Source organism: Pseudoliparis swirei, chromosome 12 (genome assembly GCF_029220125.1).
Source record: "Pseudoliparis swirei isolate HS2019 ecotype Mariana Trench chromosome 12, NWPU_hadal_v1, whole genome shotgun sequence".
NCBI lineage: Eukaryota > Metazoa > Chordata > Actinopteri > Perciformes > Liparidae > Pseudoliparis > Pseudoliparis swirei.
In genome coordinates this window covers 5,564,294-5,591,878 of record NC_079399.1, presented here as the reverse complement: position 1 = coordinate 5,591,878, position 27,585 = coordinate 5,564,294, and the positions used below count along the sequence as shown (strand labels likewise).

At 45.8% G+C, this 27,585-nt stretch overlaps 1 long non-coding RNA gene across 1 annotated transcript in view; it reads left to right on the top strand.

The window, feature by feature from the left end:
* The window catches only part of LOC130202816 (uncharacterized), a 31,395-nt gene extending 9,586 nt beyond the window's left edge, over positions 1 to 21,809 (top strand). Inside the window, exon 3 of the long non-coding RNA XR_008833407.1 lies at positions 21,725 to 21,809. This is a non-coding gene — a long non-coding RNA (uncharacterized LOC130202816). The remainder of the gene's footprint in view (positions 1 to 21,724) is intronic.
* Positions 21,810 to 27,585: the final 5,776 nt, after the last annotated feature.

Sequence of the window (27,585 nt, the reverse complement as noted above, 5' to 3'; positions counted from 1 at the left end):
TTATCTGATCTTGTTAAGCTGGCGAAACGGGCCCACCTGTTTTATTGATCAGGAGGGCCCCCTACACCCCCCCCCCCCCCCCCCCATACCCAGCCATATTTGCTCTCTGTGTACGCGGCGTGTGTTTGAAGTCCAGCTGGTGGACTTTATCGTAAAAACGTATTATAAAAAACGTGATTTAGGTGAAGCGAGGCCAATACGCTGCAGCCGATCGACAGCGACGCGCGGGCTGCAAGACCAGAGGTGGGAGGCAGATTTATGACCCGCAGGTTCAGGTCCCTCAGAACCCCCCCCCCCCCACCCCCCCACCTCTCGAGGAGGTCCATGGGTGACCCACATAAAAGAAAGTCAGAGAAAGTCAGCCAATCAGATTGGAGTCTCTCTGGATATTTCTCAGAGGGGGGGGGGGGTCGCTTTCTTTAATGAGCCAAATGTGGACGTTAAAATAAAATAAGTCCTTTTGTGTTTGTATTTGATCTGATTAAAAACATGTTTCGAATGCAATTGCGCTGAAAGTTGAAAAAAATGTGTATTTGGATACAGATACAGGAGTTAGTGTTAACCTTTCACACACACACACACACACACACACACACACACACATACATACTCACTAAATCCAACAACAGTCGAGTTCATCGGTTTCCTTCTCGCATCTCATCTGCCTTGACGGTGTTCTCCCCCCCATGTTCTTTATTTTGGAACGTTCCTTTCCTTTCTCTGACTTCTCCGGTGTTTACTACAAACATCGGTGCACCAGCACTCCCCTGAGTGCACCGGCAACATGAGCCAACAGGGTTTTTTTTGTTTTTTGTTTAGCCGCATCGTCATCAAAACTCACCTTTCCTGAAACAACCCGTGAACATGGCGGGAGGTCAACTTTTCACTAAGTTCACGCGCGGTTATTTTGAGGTTTTAAAGGTGACGCTCAATAGCTCAATACGGTTTAGGGAAGAAGGAAAGCGAAGTCTCGGTCTTCAGGCTCAACTTCCTGGATTGGATTTGAGTGTAACTGAAGAAAAAAATCACTCAGTCCCACTTTGAGTGAAAATCAAAGTCACATTTTGTAATGTATTCCAAACAGACTCTCCCCTTTTATTCAAGGGGTTTAAATAAAACATATCAATTGCACTCTTAAAAAACGAGAGAGGAAAAAAAAAAAAAAACCTTGGCCAACATGGGGGCTGAGAGCATCGAGGGAAAACCCCCTCAAATTGGATGCAGTGTGTAAGTTAACGACATTTCGGTGGGATCGTATTACGGGAGCCACGTCGGGCCGTGACTGCCGACGTGGTCTTGAAGTACACTACCGTTCAAAAGTTTGGGGTCACTTAGAAATGTCTTTATTGTTCAAAGAAAAGCACTGTTTTTTCAATAAAGATAACATTAATCAAAAAGACACACTATACATTGTTAATGTGGTAAATGACTATTCTAGGTGGAAACATCTGGTTTCTAATGAAATATCTCCATAGGTGTATAGAGGCCCATTTCCATCAACTATCACTCCAGTGTTCTAATGGTACATTGTGTTTGCTAATCGCCTTAGAAGACTCATATCTGATTAGAAAACCCTTGTGCAATTATGTTAGCACAGCTGAAAACAGTTATGCTGGTGATATAAGCTATACAACTGGCCTTCCTTTGAGCTTGAAGTTTGAAGAACAAAATTAATACTTCAAATATTAATCATTATTTCTCACCTTGTCAATGTCTTGACTATATTTTCTATTCAATTTTCAATTCATTTGAGAAATAAAAGTGAGTTTTCATGGAAGACACGAAATTGTCTGGATGAGCCCAAACTTTTGAACAGCAGTGTACATAATAAACGCGCTGCCTTTTTTCAAGCACGGCTTCAACCCTCGTAGCCATGGAAACACAGGCTGTATAGGCTAAATATAGTGTCGGCAGCTCCTGAAGTTGATGTAAGCATTGAATATCTATTCAGCACCAACACAGAACCTTCATTATTCATTCCGACGAGTGGAGAGGACTCACACCGCCCGCTGGTAATTAACGCTCAGAGCAGATTCACGAACATGGAGTTTTTGGGATTAGAAGACCGCCGATTCGCCGGGAATCCCGCTGGGAGATAACTGTTGGAAAAATAACTGCTTTATCATGCAGTTAATGCCAAACTCCACCACGGCTCTTCCTTATTTTGTGCGTTAAATCTGAGGAAATACATGATTCGTCTGTCATGTGATCTGATTTAACACGATAGAAAGCAAATTCACACCTTTTTGTTCCTGAGAAAGTTCTTCGAGAGTTCAGATATTAGTGATACAAATAAATAATTTTAAAAAAGCCACAAGGTGAGCATTGAGTGAGAGAATCCGCGACACTAAATCCCGCCTCGGGCGTAAATGTCTCCGGCAGGATTGGTTTTCTTGAAATTGCGAGGTGTTTGGGAGCAAGAGTGAAGTGGCTGCTAATCCCGGCGGCGGCACCGAGCTGGCCAGCCGCTAGCCGAGGGAAACGCCACGGGGAGACCGGAGGGAGTGGCGGCTGTGGCGATTTACCCAAATAATGGATTAATCAGATCCAGCTAGTGGGGCGACATCGTGTCAGCTGGGGGCCGAGTGATGTCACGGAGGAAGGTTTGACATGCCGGTTTTTAAATGAGTGTCTGTAAAGGGGGCGTGGCTCTAAAGCTGATGAATCCTAGATGAGTGATCTGTGGGTCGGTTTAGAGCCGAGGCCTCATGTTGTCTTCTGTGTGTTGGTCTGCGACTCATTTGAGGATCAATATATATCGTTTTAAGTCATTTTTTAAGCAAAAAAGAAAAAGACAAATGAGTATACTGAGAAAGCATCCACTGCTTTTCTTTGTTTTATATGATAGTAACATTAATATCTGTGTTGATCAAATAAAAAAACCTTTTATAGATATAGGGAATTAATACAGGCATCTGCATGAACAGCTATGGACTCATCGATTTACAATGAACATCATGGTTCCAGTTGTATTTTTGTAGTCTCTATTCAATACAGTAAACTTTTGGTTTTTCTCAAGAGGACCGTGACATTTGGTTGAAAGCTCAAAGAAGCCGCTCAGTGAATATTTGGGGTGAGATTATTTTGTTATCGGTGTGTGATTTTTCTGCTTATGGAAAGCATTTGAAGTTTTGCCCGGTGTTTTTCGCAGAGATAAAACGCCGTTTGGCAGAAACTCTTTTACCTCTCTGCTGCTGCAAAATAAAAACGACCCACTGATTCCCCACCAGAGACATCCCCCGGCTCCCGTCCCCTCCCTTCCCCTCCGACGTTGGTACGATCCAAAAGCCCGGCGGTTTGTTTGCTTGGGAAAGGAGAATATCCTCCGAGGTCAAGTCAAACAGGATGTGCTAGAGTGTGGTCCTTCGCTCCTATTGGCTCTTTGTAATCACGCACCCAGTGGGGCCAACACACACACACACACACACACACATGGAACGTGTGTGTGTGTGCGCACGTGAACGTCTCAAATGCCGTACCCCTCCACCGCAAACGTAGTTTAGTAAAATGCCTCTCTGACAGGCCGTCCCGGGGTATTTACCTTAAGAGAGGAGTTTGTGATTAGAGCGGCGCGCTCGGAGCGGCCGTGTTTGAGTAAGACGTTGCGTTGGGAAAATGTCAAACACCAAAACTAATAAACAGAAACCGCTGCAGATGCAGACCCTTAGTGGAGGGGCGAGCGCAATCAGAGGAAGCGCCGCATTAGCGGCCGAGTCTTTGCTCGTCTGAGATTTTGTTGTTGTTGTTGTGATTTACTGTTTCGGTCGTTAACAATCCTGCGAGTGTTTGTTCGTGTTTGTTAACTTAATGTTCTTTAACAGTCCGGCACATGTTTGCATCTGAGGAAACATGAGATGTTTGTTATTCTGTAAAGCGTGCCCCAGAAAAAGAAGGAAAAAAAAAGAGAATAAATTCTCCCGCCCACTTGAGGCCGAGTGCCACCCGTGTAGGAGAGAGAGAGAGAGAGAAGCGAACAAGCTAATTGAGATGGTTGTGTTATTTTTTTTGGCCGACTGTGCGGCTTCTAGGTTGTTTTTGCCAAACGGCAACGTTCTGCTGATGAAGCGTTCTCCGCATCAGCACCACAGAATGAAACCGTGCAAGATTTTTATTCGCGCTACAAGTGTGTGTGTGTGTGTGTGTGTGTGTGTGTGTGTGGTGGAGTCCATCACGCGTCCACATTTTCAAAATGCATCCGCCGTGTTGCGTCCCGCCGCCGGGCTTTTATTGTGTAATTCTCAAGTGCGGTGGCGATGGATGCACTCTCTCCACGAGAGGCTTTGACAGATACGATCGCCCCAACAAACAAAACGGCAGCGAAACGAATAGACACGAGAAGAAACTGAGGGAAGAAACAGACGGGGGGGGGGGGGCAATCCGGAGTCCTCGTGGTTTTAACCCTCCTGTGATTTTGTTTCTGCATACAGCCGTGATGTTCCCGGGTCAATTTGACCCGGTTAATGTTGAATCACCCAAAAGTGGACAGAAACTAAAAAATCCTAAAAACTATAGTTTGTACCTCATCACCAACAACATTACTAACTAATAAATCAGTTTCTAGTGGAATTGAGTTATTCACCCCTCCATAGATCAGAGTTCAATCAGGAGAACTCACTCGTTTTAATGAAAAATACATGTTCAAACTATTTTTTGCTACATTGAAAAAATCGAAATCTAAATTGCATTCGTCTACATTAACATGTATTTTCTCCTAAATTTTATTTGCATTTTGTAATTATTTTTTCAGAAACGGGTCCGAGTTGTTTATGGATATTAACGCCCGTCTGACGTGTCTCCTTTAAGCCTCTCCCGGCTATCTTTATCAGGCGGGAAAATAACAAAGACGCCGTCACCATCGTGTTAAGTGCACGGTGCTTAAATGACGACCCGCGCGGGCACGTCGGTGCAGCGCCGCCGCCGCCGCTATCTTACACCGGCTGCTTGTCTAGCGCAGGCAGTCGGCCCGGAGCCTTCAAGGAGACGGCGGCCTGGAGGCGACACGGCGGTCACGTGGTACCCGCCGCTGAAATGTCTGCAGCTTATCACACTGGGTTCGGTTCGGTGGGGAAATGATTATTAAGTTGACAAAAAATGTGATCACACTGCGATTTTAATATCTGATTCTATTAAAACCGCGCGTCTTAAAGTTTCAAAAACACGTTTAAAATACGGCACATTGTGTCGTTTATATCTGATCATGACGCAACGAATATTACAGTCGATAAATCCCCTGTGGCCTGAACCACATTCCTTTTTTAAATGCAATTGTAATGAAGTTGAGGCAGTTAAGCAGTAAAAAAAAAAAAAAAAAAAACGTGCCAGATGTGACGTTCAGGTACACGAAGCAAACCGGAGGAGTTCCGGGTGTCATTCAGCTCAGGTGACCTGGAGACGACTCAGTCGCAACGTTTTCTTCTTCTTCTTCTTTTCTTTTTTTTCTTTCTTCCACTTGTAGACGACCCACATCTTACAGCGCTCCGCTCGAGCTGAGCGGATGGCGGCCGCCGTGTCACCGGAAGGTTAATTATGTCATTTAAAGGTTGAAGTCTGTAAAAAAAAAGTGCCGATTGGAGTCGTTACACTGAACTGTCATCACGCGTGTGATTTAGGACGACTACGCTTTAGTACCACAGATTGGCATCCCTTTTCTTTGGAGACCACGGAAGGAGATATTAAAGAGGAGGGATATGGGTCTATAGAACATCCTAATAGGAGACCAATGGCTTGGAAATTGAATCAATTAGGAAGAAGAGGTCAGAGGAAATGACCTCAGGGTCAGTGAACCCCACCTCTCAGCCACAGGAAGAGCTCCGTCACGCTGCTGTCCCTTCTCTCCGCCGAATGGAGCAGATCTTTATGTGAATGGGACTTTTTTTTAATAGCATTTACAGGTCATTGATGCACTCTAGGGCTCGTTTCCCCCCGTTTTAGGGCCCTTATCATGGGGCCACTGCTACCAAACGTAGGGGTATTCATAGTCAGATGCATCTCTTAATTTAGAAAAAGAACCCAAGTCTCTGAGTTGAATACAAGTATTTTTTTTATTTAAAGACTGCTTTAAAACCTTGAAAAACATGGTAAAACCTGAGTTGAATAAAATTATGATTTTTTAAATTTAAAGACTGCTTTAAAACCTTGATAAACATGGTAAAACATGGTAAAATCTGAGTTGAATAAAAGTATTTCATTTTATTTGATCTTTTTTAATTGAAGGACTGAGGGCCCGTTTTGACCTTTTGACCCGTTTTACTCACATGACCCTGCTGTGGATTTGATGATCGTAATTGATGCTCCGGCCTTTCTGCACCCCGTCGATCATCCGATTCTTTCCCCTTTGAACACATCAGATTACTTTTGTGAACGTGGCCCTTCACGAAACTGAGAATGCAAAGTTAAGACGACTAATATTTAAGAGGCTGGACTCCCCCCCCCCACCCCCGCAAAGGGGTTTCCACTTAGCGCTGATTAGCTCGGGCCCTAATTAGGTCGAGACCTCCTGCCCGGCTTTTCCCGACGTGTGTGAGACGGGAGGAAGGCCGAGAAAGAAAGATCGGAGGAGTGACCGAGTTGCTCGCCGCTCGCCGTTTCCTCGACATTCGAGTCGCGCGGCGACAAAAAAACGTCGAGGCGAAGGAAAGCGCGGAAGGGAAAAAAACTCGTCCCCGCAGAGCGAGAGGACGAGGAGCGATGATGTTTCTGTTTATCTGCGGAGATGGTCCCGAGGTATTTTTGGACGGCCGTTGTTTTTTCCTCCGTAAATTCCAGGTTCCGGCTGTTTTTCCTTCTCCTTGTTCCCAGCCTGTGAATGCAGGGCCGCTTCCTCTCCCTCCTTCCTATTCTGAGCCTCTGATTGCATGGAAGTGGGGGTGGTTAACAGGATAGTGTGTACATGTGTGTGAAAGCAAAGGGTGGAGGGGGGTTGGGAGGGGGGGGCGTGTGTGTGTGTGAATCCAGGGGAAGGAATGTTGCAATATGTATTTATTTTTTATTTTTAATTATTTTCAGCCAGCGAGTTAAAAGGGATGGAAAGCGCGTGCAGTGTCTCGGGTGCGTAGGATGTAACCATTAAAGAGATCAGCGTGTCAACTGTTCCCAAAGTGCCGCTTTCTCCGATCCAGCTGGTGATGGGAAGTGTGTGTGTGTGTGTGTGTGTGTGTGTGTGCGCACTCTACGCCCTACACGCTCCTCTCAGCAAGGAACAGACGGATGGATCTTTCCTTTGGCCGATGTGGTCCGAGTCCGGCTTCTGATCTCCCCGTCCGGGCCGCATCGCTCTGCATCTCTTCCCGTAAATAAACCTCGCGTTTCTCTAAAGAGGAAAACATGAATTGCGTCCGCGGTGTTTGCATTGAAGTCGATTTCCCGTGGTTGCATGTCAAGCAATAAGCGTCACATAAACAACATGCGGCATTGTTTCCTTTTTGGTTGCCACGCGATCACACACACACACACACACACACACACACACACGCTGCTGCAACATTAATCTTGCTTGAGTACTTCATTTGATGCTCTGGAACAGGTTTCCTGATTGGACTGGCGTCTTATGTGTTGACGCTTTCATTTTTAGCTTTTTACAAGTTGTTTTTTACTTCGAAAACAAGGGGGTGAATATCTACGTCTGAACACAAAAGCTCGTTGGATTATTTTGTGATTTTCTTCCATATTCGAATTTAAATATTCCGTCCGGCCGTTGCAGAGCGACCTTGGCCCTTGATTGCTCGATGTGCTCGTGAACGCTCGAAGGACTCGAGCGTTGCCCAGAAACCACATTTTCTAAATCCAAAAAACTGTGAGCTTGCCGGGATTATCGAGGCTCTTCTGTGTCCGTCCAGCCTCTCGGTTTCACGGCATAGAAGCAGAGTATATTACATTGTTCCTATTTCATATCCCGAGAGAGCGACGCGTGACTCGCGTTGGACACAACGTGGGACGAAGGGCAACTGAATTTGTATTTGAGTGTCGGGGGAAATAAACCTGAAGAGAAACGTAGATAAAAGTGTAGGCAACCAAATTCTTAAGAGACTTTTATTAAATCATTTAGTGCTCGATTCGTCTGCGTCAGTCGGGCTGACCTTCTGTCATCGGACATAAAGGATGAAGCAGGTGAAGCAGTTATTGAGACGGATCGTAATAAAGTTTAAGGGATACTTATCTTGACTCTAGACTCATATTTACTGATACCTGCCAGGTATAATTGTTTGTTCCTCGTCACACCGACTTGCTTTTGCTTTTTGGCCACGATGGATTTGAGGGTGCAAAAAAAAAAACGGCATGCGAATGGCTCCGTAGTCAAAATATTAGTTTTTTCGTCACTTTTAATAAATGTTTTCTTGTTTAACTAATTAATTTAACATATATGTTATCGGGTATTTAAAATATATAAGATTGCTATCTGTTTTTTTATTTTATTTTTGTAAATTATTCAAATTCAATGTAGCTGAAAAGACATATCTGCTCATTTGAATCACATTTAAAATATAATTTGGCAAATTTGTTCACCGTTTTCCTGAATGAGTAAAGAATACCAACCATGTGCCTGATTAGTGTAGCTGTAAGTAAGTATGAAGCTACATTAGCTAGTTAGCATGATGCTACATCAGCTAGTTAGCGGCGCTTAGCGTACAGACATCTAACTGGCTAACTGCACAAAAAAACCGGCATGCTAATGGCTCCGTAGTCCAAATATTAGTTTTTTCGTCACTTTTAATAAATGTTTTCTTGTTTAACTAATTAATTTAACATATATGTTATCGGGTATTTAACATATATAAGATTGCTATCTGTTTTTTCATTTTATTTTTGTAAATTATTCAAATTCAATGTAGCTGAATCACATTTAAAGTACAATTTGGCAACGTTGTTCACCGTTTTCCTGAATGTGAGTAAAGAATACGAACCGTGTGCCTGTGTAGTAAAATAAACTGAATTGAATAGTGTAGCTGTCAGTAAGTATGAAGCTACATCCAGCCGCTAGTTAGCGGCGCTGAGCGTACAGACATCTAACTGGCTCTGTCCATAGGTCCAAAAGAAACTACGCCCAGCACGTCGAAAGCTCACTAATAACACATATACCTTCTGTTTAATGTTAAAAGCTAAAGTATTTATGGGGAAGTATACGTGCACTTTAAAGGTTAACTTTTAAGGGCTAGCCATTTCTCCGTTTTCAGTCTCTGTGCTAAGCTACGTTAGCTGGCTACTGGTGGTAGCTCCATATTAACCGAGTCAAAGGTGACATACGGCAGTAGGTCAAAGGGGACAGAGGCGTGTGTGTGTGTGTGTGTGTGGTGCTCTGGTTAAACATCTCATTGTTGACATAAACAACAAAGGCACGCTGCAGCCTGCTCCTCTGTTTACTGCACAACAAGCCGCTCAAACCGTCGCCATATTGGATTTCTCCCCTGTCTGCAGTTTCTCGCCGCTCGGCCGAAGCCGTGCGGTTTATTGTGGAGTGTAAACAGACCGACGTGCACATGAAAGCGCCACGTCGGACTAGTTTCTCCGCGGGGTTCTCCCATTTATCTTTTCATTTCTCCAGACAGATACTCGAGTGTTTTTACGCGGCCGAATATATCCGATTTTAAAGATTGATGAGTCACCCCTGCGATGTTTTCCCCCGTAGGCCCGCACGGTGGTGTTTCCCTGCTTTTACTTTCCCTCCGGCGTAAAAAAAAAAGTGCACGGCACATTTGTAAAAGCTATTGTTTGTGTCTTTCCCATCCATCTTTCACGGTAAATCTTGTCGTTTTTACACTTTATCTGCTTCCTCTCAGGGACTTTCAGGGGGATCCGGACCGACGGCTGAGATGCCTGAAGTCTTTTTTCATTCGCAAGACGCAAGATAGATGCTGCGGATTCTTAAAAAAAAAAACTCTTCGTGAGACAGGCACGAGCTTTCTTCTTCGGAAGATATGCTCTCATCCTCTCGTCCCATTGGACGGCGGTCTGGAATTTCCAGCCGAAAGCAAAGCGATAGCGGCGTTATCTGCGTTTGGACTATAAATGTTTACGCGAGATATATATATTTTGGAGTGTAGCAAAAAGCAGACCTTGTGTACGAGTGTGTGCGTTTTTATTGCACGTGAGCACGCGAGGAGGGCTCGTGTTACATCTTCAGGTTTGGAAACGCAACTCGCTACGGTTTGTTTTACCGGGGTTGGGAAGGAATTTGTCTTTTCCCCCGGCCTCGTACATCAATATGGCAGATGTTTCCTAAAGGATGGATCTTGAGGCCTTTTTTTTCTTCTTTCTCAAACGGATTCACAAAAAACACCTTAATTGCAGTTTGTTTTGTCTCCGCACAACCCCCACCCCTCCTCCTCCTCCGCCTCCTCCGCCTCCTCCTCCTCCTCTCGCTCGGTCTTGCGTCAAAACATCTGAGGAGCATTTTCAAGAACAAAAAGGAGCGTATATGGCGGCCTGGCTCTCAGACACAAGGGGGGTGGGGGGGGGGGGAACTTGGGTATTGTGTTTTTTTTCCTCGAGCTTTTATCCGTCCACCATTTGATCTCCCCCCCCCCCCACACACACACCCCGTGTCCGCCGACCCCAAAAACTGCCGTCGCGAGCTCAATTGAACCGAGCAGCGAAATCTCCCATTCATGGTGTTTTTCCATGCCCGGGATGGGTATTAGGGGGGGTGGGTAGGGGGGGGGGGCGCTGATAGGATATCAAGCACACCTAAGTGCTTCCCTTTCCTCTCTCTTTATTTTCTTTCCTTTTTCTCATCGGCCTCTGCCTCTCTATCTGGCCCCTCACACATGCTCTGTGTCACGTCCTGTAGCGAACAACAGCCCTGCCTTCCCTGGGAGGCACGACGATCGCTGCCATGGATCAATTCTCTCTCTCTCTGTGTGTGTGTGTGTGTGTGTGTGTGCACGATTGATGGGCAGCTGGGAGAGAAAGACTTATTGTGGACTTTTTTATTATTATTATGGAAGAGAGCGAGATTAGTCATGTTGTATCCCTCCAACTTTAATATTCTCTCTCTCTCTCTCTCTCTCTCTCTCTCTACCCTGTTCCTTCTCATTCACACACACAATAGACTCCACTCGTCTTCTCTTTTTTCTCTCTCTCCCATCCCCCGGCGATTCCTACTGAAATTAATGCGAGGTTTCGAAGAATTTGAAGCTCACACTCTCGTTTCACCTCTTTGTGTGTGTTTATTGACCGTGCGGACATCTTTCAGCCCCCCCCCCCTCATTATTATAAGGTATATGACCTTGTTTGTTGACGTCGTCCCGGCAACGACGCGGGTGCCGTGCGACCAGAGCACGCCCCCCCCCCCCAAAAGCCTTAAAATATACCCTCATTTCTTCAAGTGATCTGTTCTCAGCGTTCACCTTGAACTCCACATGACTTTAAAAAATTTTTTAAATTGCAAAGAACACTCCTTGAAGTAGTCTCGACATATCAAGGACTAAGACGGACGATGTCATCACTCAAGCTCAAGTGGCACATCATCCCGAGCTGTCTTTTATTATTTTTTGTATCTTGGCAAAAATGGTGTTGGATGTGAGACACAAGTTGTTAGAGCTCGCCAAGGACAAGCTCCATCCTGACTGGCAACAGGGGAAGGGGGGTGAGGGGTGTGTGTGTGTGTGTGTGTGTGTGTGGGGGGGGGGGGGTACCTCTTGTTCAAGTGACTCAGCGTTCGTCTTAAAGTCGAACTCGTAAGTGAACGCAGCCGGATAGCGGAACACGATCCCGAGTGAAGCGGCGATGCGCGCGCCCTTCCCCCGGTAGTTAACGTGACTTTAAGAAGCGATCTCATTGGACGGTTTAAAACTGAGCCATTCGACTCTTTTGGCGAGTCGGGAGTGCGGTTTCACAGCCGCTCGCCAGTCCCTCGCCCTCCTCTCTCCGTGGCGGCGGTGATTCACGCGACTGAGGGGAGTGTGGGAGGGGAAGCGAGGTGGAAGGGGAGGAAACGAGGCAGGAAGTAGGGGGGAAAAGCTGGTCTGTCAGCGGGGCCTGATAATGGAGACCCGCAGGAAACCGCTGAGGAGGATTTTTCCACGATGTCGCACAGGAGCCGACACACACACACACACACACACACACGCATATGCAGGCATCATTGTACCCTCCCCACCTCTAATCCCACAGAAACAGGGCCACCCAGGCCTCACACAGGGGGCCCCTCCCCCTCGGCCTATAAAAAAAAAGGAGCCTTGCATCAATCGTCTCAATCAGTGTTTTTAAGTCGATCGGGGCAAATCTGTCGGCGTGTTCTCCTTATCTCCCGTTCTGGCTGCACCTGCTCCAGCAGGGGGCACGGTGCCAGACCCCCCCCACCCCCTACCCTGTTGGCCAATAAACACGATGAAAAGCGAGTGTACACAAAGATAGACGCGGCCCTCATCTTCCTCCTCCAATTTGAAGAAAACTCAAAGCGTGGGCCGCCGCCGCCGCCGCGAGCTGCGTCTGATCTCACATCAAAACATATTGTTCGAGTACACGAGACGCGGCCGGACCCGAGCTCACGGAGGGAAAAGGTGTTTTAAAAGGAACTTGGCTCTCGTCCAGATCAGCCTGAAAGGACACAGAGGAGGTGTGTGTGTGTGTGTGTGTGTGTGTGGAACATGTTTGTCCCGTACGTGGACAGGGAGGGGTCCTTGTTTTCCCTCTGCTCTTCCCTTTGGTTACACTGTTGTTTCCCAGCCCCCCCCCCCTTTATACAACACATCCCATTAGGATGGCTGCTGCTGCTGAGACCTCCTTCACACACACACACACACACACACACAGCATGGACCCAGGAGGGAAATCAACGCTGAGAAGACCTTGCTTCTCTTCCTACGGTGCCGTCGTTAGGGAAATGGCGAGGAGGCCCCCCCCCCCCCCCCCCTGCGTACGCCTGCTGCCCAGCGGCCGGTCGTTGTTAAAGCTTCGGCTTTTTAGGGTCTTCACCCTCGACGTGAACCCGCTGCTTTGAGACCGCCTGCCGGATGAAGACGATGATGAAGATGATCCAACCGGTAGCTCGTCGATGGACGCAGCGTTTGGTCTTCTGGCGTGATGAGCAGCCCCCCCCCCCCCCGTTTCAAAAGCTTGCCGTGCTCAGGACGTCCTGTAGAGTAGTCCCCCCTCCCCCCTCCCCCTTGCCCGAAACACACACAAACAGACACAAACATGCACACACACACACACACACACACATACTTCATCCCCCCCCTCCTCCTTTCTCTCTCACAGCTCCAGCTCCTTATCTTCAGGGTCCAGGCGGCTGCGTGTTTATCTGTGTATGTGTGTGTGTGTGTGTGTGTGTGTGTGTGTGTGCAAGAAGGGAGACAAAGTATGTGTGTGCATCCATGTGTGTAAGCACTGTTATGTGTGAAGGCAGAGAAATAGGTGTGAAGTACAGTCACCGAGGTTGCCTTTCAAGTACCCCCCCCCCACACACACACACACACAAACACACACACACACACAAACACACACCCTCCCCGACTGGGGTCAGCAGTTGGAGTTGGGAGGGAACGGGATTAACAGCGCAGGCCTCAGCGAGATGAAGGATGGCGAGTCGTTCCAGAGTCGAGCGTGATGACCGGCGGCGGCGGCGAGCTTCACAGACGTGAGAATATTCTAGATCTGAGAAGGAAAACAAGACGTTTCACGTCTGTTCAGCGTCTCGTTCTCTCGACCGCCCTCGTCCTCTTGAACGCCCTCGTCCTCTCGAACGCCCTCGTCCTCTCGAACGCCCTCGTCCTCTCGAACGCCCTCGTCCTCTCGAACGCCCTCGTCCTCTCGAACGCCCTCGTTCTCTTCATGACGGCGTGGACGAGAAGTTCTTTAGGATCAAAGCAGCTTTCTCGAGATTCAATTCCAGACTAATGCGAGAGAACGTTAACAACCACAGAGGCGACGGTTCTCCTACTGTTACGGTTCTCCCCCGCGATGGCGGTTCTCCCGATGTGACGGTTTTCCCGCTGCGATGGTTCTCCTGCGATGACGGTTCTCTCCCACAGTGATGGTTCTCCCTCGTTGACCGTTCTCCCACGGTGGCGGTTCTCTCCCGTGATGACGGTTCTTTCTCCCGGTGACGGTTCTCTCCAACGATGCCAGTTCTCTCCCGTGATGACGGTTCTCTCCCGGTGACTGTTCTCTCCCGTGATGACGGTTCTTTCTCCCGGTGACGGTTCTCTCCCGTGATGACGGTTCTCTCTCTCCCGGTGACTGTTCTCTCCCGTGATGACGGTTCTCTCTCCCGGTGACGGTTCTCTCCCGTGGTGACGGTTCTTTCTCCCGTGGTGACGGTTCTCTCCCGTGGTGACGGTTCTTTCTCCCGTGGTGACGGTTCTTTCTCCCGTGGTGACGGTTCTCTCCCGTGATGACGGTTCTCTCCCGGTGACTGTTCTCTCCCGTGATGACGGTTCTTTCTCCCGGTGACGGTTCTCTCCCGTGATGACGGTTCTCTCTCTCCCGGTGACTGTTCTCTCCCGTGATGACGGTTCTCTCTCCCGGTGACGGTTCTCTCCCGTGGTGACGGTTCTTTCTCCCGTGGTGACGGTTCTCTCCCGTGATGACGGTTCTCTCTCTCCCGGTGACTGTTCTCTCCCGTGATGACGGTTCTCTCTCCCGGTGACGGTTCTCTCCCGTGGTGACGGTTCTTTCTCCCGGTGACGGTTCTCTCCCGCTGTGACGGTTCTCTCCCACGATGCCGGTTCTCTCCCGGTGATATTGTGCCGACGCGTCCAATATCTGATATTTGCGTGCGGCTCAAGGCGGTGGACGGAGCGGTATCTCTTCGTCTTCCCCCTTCAGTGATGAAGATGCATCGCGTATGTCGACGTCTCAACACTTTATAGATCGGCGCTAACGGCCGCGGCACAACGGGAAAATTAATTAAAAAATATATATATATTTCACACGTTGGCTGCATTTCCCAAATGTACTCGTGAGATTGATTGCAGCTGCAGATGGTTTATTTCAGGTCGCCGTCAGGTCGGAGCAAGTTCAGGAATCCCCGCCGCCAGCCGCTGCCTCGGTGTTCGCCGAGCACTGGAACATCAGCTCGGCTGTTTACAGCGCGAGGGCGTCGCCGTGGACGACGAGTCTTCAAAGCCATTTTAAAACATCAGGATCCGAGTCTCGCTCTTTTAAGTCGAACATGAAATACGGCGACGCCGACAGCTGGCGTCCGCCATGTTTGTCCCGCTCGCCGTTCACGCCTTCTCCGGTCGTTCTTCTCCGTTTATGATTCTCTTGTTTACTGGAGTGTTTGGGTGTTTCCAGTCTTTTTGATTTTTTTTAACTTGGTGCATTTGATGTTCCTCTTCTCCGGCTGCGAGGCTTTCTGTGTTTAAAGCGTGGGCGGTTTTTGGATTCCTGCGGCGTGTTGTTAGCTTTTTGGGTGTGGGGGGGGGGGGGGGGGGTTGTAAGTAAGCGTGTGCCGAGACTCGGGGCTCGCTCGTCCATTTAAAAACAAAACAAATGTCACTTTGTGTCTTGGTCCTGATTTGAGGATTGTTTGTCTGTGTTTTTTTTTCTTCTGTCTTGATTATTATGGGATGCAGCTTGCTGCTGAGGCCACTTCCTGTTTATTGTCCTCATCCTGGCCCCGGGATCATCGCTGACATCACAAGGTTGTTTACGGTGTGGGAACCAAGGTGAGCTATATTTATCGGGAGTGTGAAGCCACCTCTAAACGTTTGAACTCACAAGTCGACCGTCGTGTTTTTGTATATTAAAGAGGAGGAAGAGCTTATATTCAGGAGCTTATGTTTACATGTGCACATTTAAAGCACCGCAGTGGATCCCAAGACACATCAGTCTCTTTCACAACGGACCAGAAGACATTGACATGGACACCTTTCGTACGATTCGTCCATCAGTTGAACGTCTTCCCAACATTTCTTGAGAGCGAGTCAGAGCAACATACTTCACATGTCTGATTCCTGTTCAGACACCGTCTCTGTCTCGTGTCGACATCCCTCTCGTAAAAACTACGACTTATAAACAACCAGCTTGTCTACTTAGCACACTTCGGAACAGTTTAGAGACCTTTTACCATGTCCTCCTTTTGGTGATGACACACGTTTACACACATCTATGCGTTAGAAGCCCGCGAGCCGTTTTTTTCCTAAAACCAGGGTTGTAAATATTATTTCGACGGGGAGGGGTCAGTCACCTTCGGGTTTGGAATCCGTATGAGCGTTCACCCAAAAAATGTGGAGGGAGGCGCACTTACAGCGCAAGTGTGTCGGGGAACGAGCGGACAGCCTGCCGTCAATACTGAGAGAAATATAACGCGTCACTTTTAGCCCCCGAGTGTCTTGTATGGAAGATATTTGCAATTACCTCATGGAAAGAATGCCCCCAGCTGGTTAGCTTAGCTTAGCAGAGAGACTGGGGGGGGGGGGCGGGGGGGGGGTAAACAGCTGGCAACAAAAGCTAATAAAGTCGTGTTTGATTACTTGTTAACCTTTCACAGGGGGGCTACGTCCCGGGTCTCACTACTTGTTGTTTTAGCATTTAGTTTTGCGTACGGCGGTAATAAATTACACGATGTTGATGTTGAGCTCGAGGGGGGTCAGGGTTACGTTAAATAATGTTTACAAACAATGTTTACGAAGTAGAACTACTTTTTACGTCGTAAAAAGACATGGGGATATTGATTGCTCATTCAAAGGTCACACAAACGTGATTATTTAGTTTCAGATGGTTAATTACTGAACATTTCCGCTAATAAAACCTACACACATGGGCCTTAAAGGAATAAAGCGAATCATGACCGATGGATCGGGCTCTAATGACCAATAGGGAATAAATTCTGAAGTATCGGAATATCCCATTTCCAGAATTGGATGAGAAGACGCGAGATTTGAACTGTGCAGTTGTGGAGCAGCGGATGCGAGCGCGGTGCAGCACGCAGGCGGAGGCGACGAGGGAAAAGTTTGGCAGCGGCGCGTCCATCCTGACACTCGCCGGGTGAGTCACCGCGCTGGGCGGAGACCGTCTGCTGCCTCGGTGCCAACCACGCATATGGGGGGGGGGGATGCCGTGCTGCCAACTACTATGAAAACGAAACTTGAGGAAGGGGGGGGGGGGACATAGGCGGGCACATCTCTACTGAGCAGGTTCAACTGAGTTTGGGCAGGATTTGGAAAGGAGTCGTCTGCAAAAAAAAAATTTCACGCAGCGATGAGTCAGCAGAACAGTTTAACGATTGAACTCGCAACAAATACAAATACCATCATGTCTTTAATCGTTAATGATGCATGCAATGATGCCAAATCATATCTTTAATCATTAATGATGCATGCAATGATGCCAAATCATATCTTTAATCGTTAATGATGCATGCAATGATGCCAAATCATATCTTTAATTGTTGATGATGCATGCAATGATGCCAAATCATACCTTTAATCGTTGATGATGCATGCAATGATGCCAAATCATATAATTGTTGATGATGCATGCAATGATGCCAAATCATTGTAATCGTTAATGATGCATGCAATGATGCCAAATCATATCTTTAATCGTTGATGATGCATGCAATGATGCCAAATCATAATTGTTGATGATGCATGCAATGATGCCAAATCATTTTAATTGTTAATGATGCATGTAATGATGCCAAATCATATCTTTAATTGTTGATGATGCATGCAATGATGCCAAATCATACCTTTAATCGTTGATGATGCATGCAATGATGCCAAATCATATAATTGTTGATGATGCATGCAATGATGCCAAATCATAATTGTTGATGATGCATGCAATGATGCCAAATCATTTTAATCGTTAATGATGCATGTAATGATGCCAAATCATATCTTTAATTGTTGATGATGCATGCAATGATGCCAAATCATACCTTTAATCGTTGATGATGCATGCAATGATGCCAAATCATATAATTGTTGATGATGCATGCAATGATGCCAAATCATTTTAATCGTTAATGATGCATGCAATGATGCCAAATCATATCTTTAATCGTTGATGATGCATGCAATGATGCCAAATCATATCTTTAATCATTAATGATGCATGCAATGATGCCAAATCATATCTTTAATCGTTGATGATGCATGCAATGATGCCAAATCATATCTTTAATCATTAATGATGCATGCAATGATGCCAAATCATATCTTTAATCGTTGATGATGCATGCAATGATGCCAAATCATATCTTTAATCATTAATGATGCATGAGATTATGCCAAATCATACCTTTAATCGTTGATGATGCATGCAATGATGCCAAATCATATCTTTAATCGTTGATGATGCATGCAATGATGTCAAATCATATCTTTAATCGTTGATGATGCATGCAATGATGCCAAATCATATCTTTAATCATTAATGATGCATGCAATGATGCCAAATCATTTTAATCGTTAATGATGCATGCAATGATGCCAAATCATATCTTTAATCGTTGATGATGCATGCAATGATGCCAAATCATATCTTTAATCATTAATGATGCATGCAATGATGCCAAATCATATCTTTAATCATTAATGATGCATGAGATTATGCCAAATCATACCTTTAATCGTTGATGATGCATGCAATGATGCCAAATCATATCTTTAATCGTTGATGATGCATGCAATGATGTCAAATCATATCTTTAATCATAAATGATGCATGCGATGATGCCAAATCATACCTTTAATCGTTGATGATGCATGCAATGATGCCAAATCATACCTTTAATGGTTAATGATGCATGCAATGATGCCAAATCATACCTTTAATGGTTAATGATGCATGCAATGATGCCAAATCATATCTTTAATCATTGATGATGCATGCAAGCAATGATGCCAAACTCGTCCAGAGAGAGAGAGCCGTGAACACACACTGCCACGTTTCCCTCTCAGGGTTTGACTGGAGTTCTATGCAAACACTGCACGTTCACGAGTTCCCATAAAACGGGTTCTGGTTCGGAGCGAGCGGCGTATATTCGGCACCAGGGTATACGGTTACTGTTGATGGTTGTATGGCTGGATGAATTATTGCGGAATGCCTCCCGCCCTCCTTCTGAGTGCGACATGAATCAGCTGCTTTCAGTTTTTCGCCAGAATCTAGACGGTGATGAGGAATTTGAAAGAAGTTCTTTTTTCTCTCTCGAGGAGATAAGAAGGGATCCAATGCGTGCAGATGACGTATCGATGGACCTTATGGGGATGTGAAATCCACATAAACAGTTTTCTCAGGAACTCCTCACATGGCGACGTGACATTGACAGTGAACTCTGGTGTAATCTGAGCATGCTCAGCATATTTCGGGGGGGCACAGCTTGTTTACTGACATTTTCTTCCTCAGCCTTTATTTATTTGTTGCCATCATTTCTATGGGATTTACGATTGTACTCACCATTTAAAGAAAGTAAGTAAAGTGAATTTATATTGCACTACAGTGCAATGTAAACAGTGCAGTACAGTCAATTATAACAATTTGGCAATAACAGGGGCCAAAACATAAGAGCAAAGTACAATACACAGTAAAGGATGGTGCGATAAAAATAAACAAACAAAGATAAAAAACAGGCCATATAATATTTAAATCAACCCAATGGGATGTTTTAAGGTGGAATTTAAATGATACAATTGAATCAGCTAACTTTAGGGGTGCAGGCGTTCCACAGCTCCAGTATTGCTGGGATCTTGTGGTCACATGATCAGTTTGGGCTATTTTGGAGGTACAAAGTGATTACAGTGAAAACATCTGCAGGCTGTGATTCTGCTGTGAGTTTTTTTTTCTCTTTCAAAGAAGTTTGACGGCGATGGAAATCAACGGCCGAACCTCTTTTTTCTGTCTAAAAACCCGACTTTCTGAACGTTAGTACCTAACAGCTCATAGATGGAGCCCACCCAGCCCACCCAGGTCCCTCCCCCGCCGACGACCTCATTAGCGGCTCCCAGAGCCCCGACATCCACACCAGCAGGAGGGCGTCTCACTACTTAGCCGTGCAGCTCTCTCAGCTTCACTCCCCTCAGGTGGCTCTCTCTCTCTCTCTCTCTCTCTCTCGGCCACTCTAGGGGAAGTGAGGCTCTGCGTGCCAACATCCCATCTTCTATTACATTACAGCTGATTAGTCTGATTAGTTTGTACACAAAGAGCGGGAAGGGGCAACAATGTGGTAATGAGCGAAGGGAGGGGGAGGGGGGGGGCGACTGTGACAATGCAAGAAGTCGAAGCTGCGTTTTTATTGGTTTTTTACAACGGTTACCTTGAGAGCTGCAGCTCTAGGTGATGGTGACATGGTGATTTATAACCACGCCCCCTAATCAGCTTCACAGTGGTATGCTTTGATCGCCATGGCTACAAATGCTCCTGGTTGCATAAGCTTCCTCTCCTCTATTAGCTTCACTGACATCCCCCCCTCTCTCTCACCTCTTTCTCTCCCCTCTCCTCTCCCCCTCTCTCTTTCTCCTCTCCCTCTCTCCCCCTCTCTCCTCTCCACTCTATCTTCTCTCTCTTTCTCCTTTTATTCTCTCTCCTCTACCTCTCTCTCCTCTCTCTCTTTCTCCTCTCCCTCTCTCTCTCTCCCCTCTCTCTCCCTCCCTCCCTCTCTCTCCTCTCCTCTATATCATCTCTCTCTTTCTCCTCTCCCTCTCTCCTCTCCTCTCTCTCCTCCCTCTCTCCCTCCCTCTCTCTCCTCTCCACTATATCCTCACTCTCTTTCTCCTCTCCCTCCCTCCTCTCCTCTCCTCTCTCTCTCCCTCCCTCTCCCCTCCACTATATCCTCTCTCTCTTTCTCCTCTCCCTCTCTCCTCTCTCTCTCCCTTCCTCCTCTCTCTCTCTCCCAGCTCGTGGCCTTATACCTCGGAGCCATGGGAGCGGGGTTTCTGGGCCCGTGTTTCCATGTGAAGCGGCGAGGGTCAGTGCGGGGCGTGACGCCACGGCATTGTTCCCGCCGCGAGGAGAGGAACCGCGCGCCGCGAGGCCAATTCCTGTCCGCCGCAAAAAAAACAGCCACTTTCTCACACCGCTTTCCTTCCTCCGGCCAGACGGCTCAACACAATCCCAGAGCGAGGTGCAGCGACGACGACCACGACCACGACGAGGGCCGGAGAACAAGTGAACACAGAGAGAGAGAGAGAGAGGGGGGGAGAGAGAGGGAGAGATGCAGGGGAAAAAATATATTAAAAGAGTGTTTTTTCCTTCTTCTTTTCTTTTCTGTGGCTTTACTGAGACTGAAAACAAACACAGGTCGAAACACAGATCCCACTGTGCCCAACCGCCGCTGACAAACAAACGGCAGACTGACGTTATATCATCCGAAGTGGGCCTCGCAGCCCGGCTGTTAGATCCCCCCCCCTCTCTTCTCCCCCCCCCTCCTGGGTCTCTCAGCATAATCTGTTTCGTTGTAAAAACACTGAAACATTCCTGTCATAAAAAAAAAGAGAAGAAAAAAAAGACCGCCGCTCCCTGGGCCGTGAGTTTTTCATGTTTTCCCGTCACCCACATTCTCATAAAGATTAGTCTGTGTATATTTCAGAGCGCATGTGCAGAGTGAGTGCATGCATGGGGTTCACGGAAGTTTTGCCCCATAAATATCCCCCCCCCCATCATGTAATCATATCTCGGAGACGGTAACACTAAAGGACCCGAGCTCTATATTTCCGTCAGGAAACTGCGCGGTGACACGCGAACAAAAAAAAAGGATGCACTCCTCTTATCGCGCATGTAATGACTTACTTCCTACGATTTGATAAATTAAATGTTTTTTTCTTCTCCCCTCCAGAGTTTTGGTGGAGCCGAGAAGGCGTGCGGCCCAGTGCGGGTCAGAGCGAGCCGCCACTCGTCTTCGGTTGCAGCCCGCCTGAGGTCAGACGTGTAATAGGTTCCAAATGTGTGTGTGTGTGTGTTTAACAAGGGGATGCAGGATTGCATACGTGCACCTCTCGCACACTGACTCACACTACCCCCCCCCCCCCCCCCTCTACCTATTCTCATCCATAAACCCCCGACTGTCCCCTCTCACGACCCCCTTCCAGCTCGTGACGCTCCCATTGTTTCATCGACGCGGTCCGCACGAATGGGAACGCCGCATTCCTCGCACCCGTGTGCAGGAACCAGACGGCCCTGGTTCCTACACACTTCAATGGCGTCGCGCGGTGGATATATACGTTTCGGCGGCCCTGTCTGGAGCGACTCCGTACTCGATGTATACGCTTTCCTGTCGAAACACAGAGGAAGGATGAGCCGTCCGAATCCCTCTCGTACGCAAACCGGACAGGAGACGCTCCTATTTCGGGGGTTGCTGCGTTTCCTTTTGATACTTTCTTCCAAGGTTTATTTGACTTTTTAATAGCGCTCCGGGGTGTTTTTTCTGCATTTTTCCCCTCCCTCCCTCCCTTTTCTTCATCTCCTCCCCCCCCCCCCCCCCCCGACCTGTTTTTGTCCGATATGGAAACCGAGAGCATCGGAGGAGGAGAGAAAATAGCCGCGGCTGCTCTCTAGTTTCCTGCCCGTTGTCTGCGTGCGTGCCCTGTCCTCCGTCCTCCTTGGCCTCCACACCCTCCTGTCTGAGGAAGCGTGTGTGTGTGTGTGTGTGTGTGTGTGTGTGTGTGTGTGCAGGGGCTGGATGTCTGGGAAAGCCTCTGACACAGCTGAGGGAGGAGATGAGCAACAGACCTAATATAGTTTCCAAGTGTGTGTGTGTGTAAGCCTGTGTGTGTGTGTGTGTGTGTGTAAGCCTGTGCCTGTGTGTGTGTGTGTGTGTGTGTGTGTGTCGTGAAGGAAGCACCTGTCCCGTGTGACCGTCAGTTCGGTTGCGTTTATCTGACCCCGCTCACATCAGGTGGCTTCCTGGTCTGCGTCAGATGCTGCTCCCCAAGGCCCGCTGTGATTAGTCGACCCGGACTCCTCCCCTTCCTCTGCCGCCGCTCATTGATCTTTGAGGGCCGTGGCCCCCCTCACACTTCTCCCAGGGCCCCTTCTGCTTCATTCATCCTTCACAGCATTGAAACTGTTGTATATGGAACACGGTTAGATAGGCTTTTGGATAGAGTCATGTCTGAATAGAAAATCAAAAATTATAATTTTCAAGCTTACTACCGTTACTTTCTAGTCAAATAAGCACATCTTTACACTTACTTTCTTTTTTTTTCATTCTTTTTTATTTATTTATTGAAAGTAGGCATTAATTACACATGTACAGATGTCTTTTCTGATAATTGACATTGCATGTGCAGATTTTTAGATGATTGCTCTTTTTTAGTTTTACATATTTATAGCGAGAAGTGTAAAACATAGGATGAATAACAAAAGAGAGATAATGAAACACAAAAACAAAACAATGTATATTTACACTTATTTTCATTTTAAAAAGTCTGTCAGCTGAGTGGCCAAACATGATTGATCTTCCATTTTTCACTGTCACAATATTTATTAATCATTCCTCGAGCAAAGAAATTGTTAGTCGACTAACACAGAAGTCTCAGAATCAACAGCAGAAAAGTATATTTACAATATGAATGAGATGCCTTTGCTTAAAACATAAAATAAAATGATTTTGAGTTTTTCTTTCTTTAATGTAAAGTGACTATGTGCTGCGTGGGAAGCGTTCACAAAGGGGGGGGGGGGGCGGGGCTTAAAGTGAACTCTCAATCGCCATACCAGGGTTTGTCCGGTCATGGAAAAGCTGGAAAAGTCATGGAATTAAAAATAATGGTTATTTACAGGCCTGGAAAAGTCCTTAAAAAAAAAAAGTAGCCCGAAAGTTTTGCAAAAGTCGTGGAAATGTTTTATATTCATATGTTCAATTCCGCAGTTTGATTAAAAGAATAAACATTTATATATATATATTTCTTCTTTTAATCAAACTGTTGTCATTTAAGGTTTATACTCATGTATACACGGAGATTTCACAAAATGTTGGGTCATGGAAATGTGGTTTAAAGTCCTGTAAATCCATCAGGCAACATGCCATATTTTGCTTGTTTGTATTTCTTATAAGGAATTCAGGCAAAGTAAATGGCAATACAGGAATATTTCACCCATTTTCCAGTCTTCCTCTCATTGTTTTGACTCTAAAAACCCATTTAAGACTCAGCTGAGACTTCCTCGAGCCCCCTGACCCCCGACCGCCATCAAAGTCCGTCTTCACCTGGTAAACAGGACACTCTCGTCCTATTCCCATCCCTCTGTTGACTATCCTGCTGTCCGCCCCCGCTGGTCCGTTCCCGTGATGTGTTTTTCCGATCCCCTATATGTTCGTCCAATGCATAAGAAAAAGAACGTTTTAGGATTTTCTCTTAAATATTGAATCCTCTAAATCTAGCTCTAAGCGTGTTTCTGTTGCTCTCTTTCCTTTGCACTCGTTCGTCCTGCTCTCTCTCTCTCTCTCCCCTCTGCCTGCCCCTTCGTTCCAACGGCAGCACATCGCATTGATCTATGAAAGCCGCCACAGTTCTTTAAATCGGTCCGAACAGATTCTACCATTAAAACAACAACACATCGACCCCTGTGTTTGACCTCGAGCCGGCGGAGGGTTTTTGAACTCTGTTTGCTGAGCAGCAGGAGTCTTCCCCTTGATCCCTTCAAAGGCCGCCTACTGTATTCTCTGATCCAAGCCCAGGACGAGACCAGCTGGGTTAACGGCGAACGGAGAGCATTTAGGGAATTGAGTGATGGTGGGAGGACAGAAACAGACTCGGCAGACCTCTCCCTACCCCCCCTCCCCTCCCCTCCCCCCATCAGACACAATTAGGTACTTGTGCGCCGGTGTTTCCTCCAGAAACAGGCGAATGGTCTGCTTCTATCAATCCCGAAAATAAAATACTACTCGCTGGACACTTTAAAACTGGAGTCCGAAGCCATTACCTCGGTCGGTTGATTCATAAAGGATGCTGGGAAATGTTCACGAAAACCAACTTTTAAAAACGTTGACCGTGTGGAGTTACAGACACAGTATTAACCTCGGATTTTGAAAAACACCTTATTGGCGGATTTCTTTTTTTTTGTGTGTGTGTTTTTTGCTTTCATGCAGATGCTAAATTAAGTGGAGAGATTGTACACTTTAATTTAGCACATAGAATAAATGTATAGGTATGAGGCACATTTAGCGACATTTAGATTATTAGCTATAACAATAATAACATTAGATATATAATAATAATATTATAATTAGATTATTTAGATTATTAGCTCTAATAATAATAATATTAGATATATAATAATAATATTATATTTAGATTATTTAGATTATTAGCTATAATAATAATAACATTAGATATATAATAATATTATAATGAGATTATTTAGATTATTAGCTATAATAATAATAATAATAGATATATAATAATATTATATTTAGATTATTTAGATTATTAGCTATAATAATAATATTATGAGATGTATAATAATAATATTATAATTAGATTATTTAGATTATTAGCTATTATAATACTAATAATATTAGATATCTAATAATAATATTATAATTAGATTATGTAGATTATTAGATATAATAATAATAATAATTTATATATAATAATATTATAATTAGATTATTTAGATTATTAGCTATAATAATAATAATAATAATAATATTAGATATGTAATAATATTATTATAATTAGATTACTTTGGTTATTAGCTATAATAATTCTAATATTATTATTTAGATTATTAGCTATAATTGGACATAATAGTAATTGAACATATTTTCCAGTCTCAGGTTTATAGATTATTTATGGGAAGCAGTTTGAAACACTGCATTTGTTCTGCTATGTACTCGAGCTGCACAAAGAGCGTCGGCTCATGTGAGGAAGCCGTCACGTCAACGTCAAGGTCGGACCGGGAAGGATCAGATGTGAGAATGTAATAACAGGCAGGAGTAATAATTTGGTTAAAAAAAACACTTTTTATTCACTGATCTCGCCTGAACAAGGGCAAATCCTCCCTTTCACCAACTGGCAATGCAACAAAAAAATACATAAATGTATTTTGACAATAACTGTTCACTGACAACCCGATTGCTTAATTATACCTGCTGTTATTCCTTAAGAGCATCCCGACCGCGGCTCCGACTCGATAAGTGGACCCACAGGACCGCTCACCTAAGTGCATTTATGAGTCGCGGTAATTGAATATGGCTTAAAGGAAGCGATTCAATTACTTTTGTGCGTGACACGCCGTGCCCTCTCGCTTTTCTTTTCTCTCGGTCTAATGGTATGGTGCCTGTCAAGAATGCAGTCGGGATCGCTCGCTGTTACACTGCACTTAGGGAGGGCAGTGAAATCCATGTGCGGGGAACCATAGAGTGCTTTTCAATTGTCCAAAGTGCCCCTCGACCCTGTCTCTCATTTTAACAATAAGTAAATGCTATTTCCTTCTGTGTGTGTGTGTGTGTGGATTATAACATATTGCCACATTCCCTGTTTTTATAATACCTTTAGAAATGTAAATGTTGATGTGAATCAGCTGCAGCTTGTTTGACTCGTTGATATTGACCCTCGGCTGATGCCACAGCACCGAGATTGAATAGAGTGATATCATTTTATTTTTATAAACTGAATATATATTTGTTGTTGCATTTTAGCCTCTATTTGAAAGTTATAAGTGGAGTGGTGACTGGAAATAAGCAACAAAGATCACCGGGATGCCGCAATATATTTTTCTACCAAGCAAATCGAAATTTCAAAATAAAAGCACTACATTTAGACAAAAAAGTCAAAATCGGAATATAGTTGTATAAACCTACGATAAACCGACCTTGACCACAGATTTGTTGTTAAAGTAACGTATGAGCCAGTACGTAGCTCTGCTCTCGTCATGCTTTGGTGTTGTTGGTAAGACATTCCCAATCCCGGGTTTTAATCGTCCACCTGAACCCGTCTTTCTCGACCTTCTCTTGCGGGACCGTGTCCTCGGTGGATTGTTTTTGCGTTCCTAATGTCGCTGAACTCTTCCTGTCAAACGCTTCTTCAAGTGTTGTCCAATCCCCTTTGTTCGTTCCACTGGCGCTACGAGCTACAACACCTTGAATCCGACGACCGCCATCAGTAAACTCTGTGTTCTAAGCTAACGAAGTAGCCTTTAAGCTAAGAGGCTAACAGGCTTTAGATTCACACGTAGTGTTGAATTACTGAGCGCCTCAGACTTCATTTTCCTGGAGTTTCTATTTTATATTTAAGCTGTAAAAGACACATGAAGTACAACTCCACCGTGGTGGTAGATAACAGACGTACGAGGGTCGGCATACCCGAGCGGGCGCCCGACCCCATCCAGATAGGTTCTGATTGTTGTCAGGTCCGTCTGGTTTGTGACAAAGACTCACACAAACACGCACAACGACCACGTGTTGCCTCCCTGTTTCTAATCGCCGACAGTTGTCCCTCGTCCTTTCATGTCAACCGGCCTGTTTTCTGCACGCGCCTCTTTCCACAGCACTCTGGTGTCCATGTTGTTGTCCTGCAGGTGGTTCAACCCCCAAAAATCCACCTTTTTTTGACCTCCCGTGACACAATTAGGGAATCAAGTCACTGATAACGGCGGCTGGTTCTCTTATGCCCCGCCCCCCCCTCCCCCTCCTCCCCAATGCTGAAGGAAAAATAATGAGCCTCATTGACTTGAGGGTAATTTTCGAGTAATTTCCCT